The sequence below is a fragment of the Cebus imitator genome, unplaced genomic scaffold (assembly GCF_001604975.1).
Source record: "Cebus imitator isolate Cc_AM_T3 unplaced genomic scaffold, Cebus_imitator-1.0 Scaffold98, whole genome shotgun sequence".
Classification (NCBI taxonomy): Eukaryota; Metazoa; Chordata; class Mammalia; order Primates; family Cebidae; genus Cebus; species Cebus imitator.
This window is the reverse complement of record NW_016107413.1, coordinates 5,401,970-5,405,403: the sequence shown is the minus strand read 5'-3', so window position 1 is coordinate 5,405,403 and position 3,434 is coordinate 5,401,970. Positions and strand designations below refer to the sequence as shown.

General features: G+C 35.6%; 1 pseudogene; it reads left to right on the top strand.

Annotated features, from left to right (window-relative positions):
* The first annotated feature begins 1,195 nt into the window (after positions 1-1,195).
* LOC108309898 lies at positions 1,196-1,672 on the top strand (annotated as a pseudogene).
* Positions 1,673-3,434: the final 1,762 nt, after the last annotated feature.

Genomic DNA, 3,434 nt, shown 5'->3' with positions numbered 1-3,434 from the left:
TACATTGAACTATAGTGGCCCTGAAATGCATAGTAGATAGCCTTCCCTCCTAGCTAACATAAGTGACATGCCATGTCTCTGTGTCAAGATATCACCAGCAGAGATGTCAGGAAAAAGGATGTAATAAACTCAGTGACTATTTTTCCACTCTGATGAACTTTGTCCTTCTGTGGCTCATCTTGGTTCACTTATATTATCTTTATTACTTCTATATGTGCACTTATTTCCTCCATTTTTTTCCTTATTTTGTATGCTTTTTCTTAACTTGCTTTGAACTTTTTTCTAACTTGTGTTATATTAGTAATCATTTCCTAATCTGTGTTTTAATTTCCTGCACTGATTTGATCAAATGGACTGTATTTTTTATTAGTTACCTTTACATTACTTTAATCCTCAGTCTTAAAAATACATGAAGTGATGAATGACTTAGGAAACAAAATTCGATCATCTGTTGCCTACATACAAACGTTTCCTGTAAAGATATATGTAGACTGAAAATAAAGGCATGAGAAAAGCTATTCCATGCAAACAAAACCCAAGAAACAGTAGCAGTAGTAGTTGTATTTTTATCATAGAAAAGATATTTCAAGAAATAAACTAAAAGAAAAAGACAGAGAAGGTCACTGTACAATGATAAAAGGACCAACTAAGCAGCGATATAATAATTGTAAATACATATACACCTAACACTTGAGCACCTCGATGTATAAAGCAAATATTATTAGAGCTAAAGAGAGAGATAGATTCCAATAAACAAAAAAACAGCTGGTAACTTCAACATCCCACTTTCAGCATTTGACAGATCTTCCAGGCAGAAAATCAAAAAAAGAAACATCAGACTTAATCTGCACTATAGACCAAATGGACTCAGTAGATATTTATAGAGTATTTCACCCAATGGCTGCAGAATACTTACTCTTTTCCTCAGTACATGGGTCATTATCAAGGATAGACCATAAGTTAGGTAACAAAACAAATCTTAAAAAATTCAAAAAAAGTTGAAATAATATCAAGCATCTTCTCTGACCATGATGGAATGAAAGTAGAAACCAATAACAAGAGGAATTTTGGAAACTGCAAACAAATGGAAATTAAACAATATGCCACTGAATGGCCAATGGGTTTTAAAGAAGAAATTTAGAAGGAAATTTTAAAATTTCAGTGCTAGAAGTCACCATATCCTCATCTGCTTCTCTGCACTATGTCTGGTGGCCTCTTGAAGGCGCTGTGCAACGAATCCTACCTGGAGCTGAGCCAGTACTGGGACCAGCACTTCCAGGGTGACAATGAAAAACAAGAAAAATTACTGAAGAAAAGCTATACGTTATATGTTGGAAATCTTTCTTTTTTACACAACTGAAGAACAAATCTATGAACTTTTCAGCAAAAGTCGTGACATAAGGAAAATCATTATGGGTCTGGATAAAATGAAAACAGCATGTAGGTTCTGTTTCATGGAGTATTACTCATGAGCAGATGCAAAAAATGCTGTGCGGTACATAAATGGAACTCGTCTGAATGACTGAATCATTCATGCAGATTGGGACGCAGGCTTTAAGGACGGCAGGCAGTGCGGCAGTGGGCAATTTGGGGGCCAGGTACAGGATGAGTATAGGCGGGACTATGATGCTGGGAGAGGAAGCTATGGAAAATTGGCACAGAACCAGTGAGTGGAGAGAGCTCTATCAGTGAAAAAACTCCTTTGGCCTGCTGAATTTGTTGAGGAACATCACCTAAATTCTGCAAACGAGCCCATTTTTGCCAAGCTTTGATCAGTGCCTTTACTGAGCTGGAAGTCTCTTCATGATTTTCCTCTGAAAGTTATTAAAGGACAGAATCCAAAAGAATGCCTTTAATTCTTGTCTGAGAATCTCGGCCATGTGTTGGATTATCAGAATAGTTTTGTTACCAGGTCAGCAATTATGTTCTTTGACAACACACTGGATCTACAATGTTGATTAGTCTTTAGCCAAAACCACTACACTTCTTTTAGGAAGACTAGAAAAATTAAAAAATTGGTTTTTACCATATTGAGTCTGAAGTAGGTTCATGATCTACATTGGGGCCTGGAGTTATTTTTTAAATTTTAAGTTTGCATGAGATAAAGCCTAATAATTGGAGATGGGGCCAGGCATGGCTCACACCTGGAATCCCAATACTTTGGGAGGCAGAAGAGGAAGGATAGCTTGAGGCTAGGAGTTTGAGATCAGACTGGGCAACATAGCAAGACCACCCTCTCTACAGAGCAAAGCATAAAACAAAACAAATGGAGTTGTGCCATGTTGTATTGCTTTGCACTGAATTAGGAACAGGTGTTTGACAACGAAATTTGTTTTCTATGAATGTTATTCTCTAAAGGAAAGCTTAGAGGTCAAGGACCTTCCTAAACAGTTGGTACAAAAGCAGTCTACACAGGACAGCTCTGCTTTCATGCTTTATGCATCAGGAAATGAGGCCAGAACTTGAGTATTTACTAACACATTTTTCAAAAGATGTCAGTGTTATACCTAAAGCTAAAACAAGCAAGAGTTTGTCATAGAGAGAACCTCTAAATAATTTCAGGAGTGTGGGAGACATTGTCAATAGTAAATGGGATAAAATATCAAGAGACAATGAACACTGCCTTGACATGAGGACTATCAAATTTATTCTTTTCATTTTCAGTGGTTTTGAGAATGGAGTAAGTTTAAAAAAGGAGCTTGAAGATTGAATGTTTAACATAAATAATCACTGAAGTTTCCTGCAGGAGATGCCTCTTTTAGCCATTTCTTGTGGTGAAGTCTGTTTTATTTTTTTCCTCAAATTATACTTACTGAGGCTCAAGCCTTCACAGTGAGCTAATGGTCTCTACAGAGAAGGGAAACCTAAAGAATTTATTTTGTATTTGTAAGGCAAGAGGAGATTTCTCTCTAATATATGTGAGTTATTGCTCATTTAAATCTGTTAGTCTAGTATAATTTTCCCTGATACGAAAAACGTGAATTTTTTTCACTTAGCAACAAAGTACTTTCTAACTTCCAATGGTCTGTGAAAGCTGGGGCTGAAGTACCTTAGTATGAACGTCTCTCATGTTAAAGTGACTGTAAAATTTGAATTTTTAAAAAAGCTGTATCTAGTTGTAAGTGCTTGGGAAGAAACTTTGCAAACATTTAATGAGGAGACACTGTTAATTAAAAAAATTCCTTTACACTGTAGTTTAAACTAGTGTATTTTATATTTTATAATAAAACATAACTCAGATTTCTATAGTAGACAGTGCTTTTATTTGAATTGTCTTCTGTAACACGTTTCAATAAAGTTGGATGAACTAAAGAAAAAAATTAAAAAATTTCTTCAAGCAAATGATAATGAAAACATAGCATAGCAAAGCCTATGGGATAAAGCAAAAGCAGTACTAAGTGGGAGGTTTATAGCTGTAAGTGCCTGCATTGAAA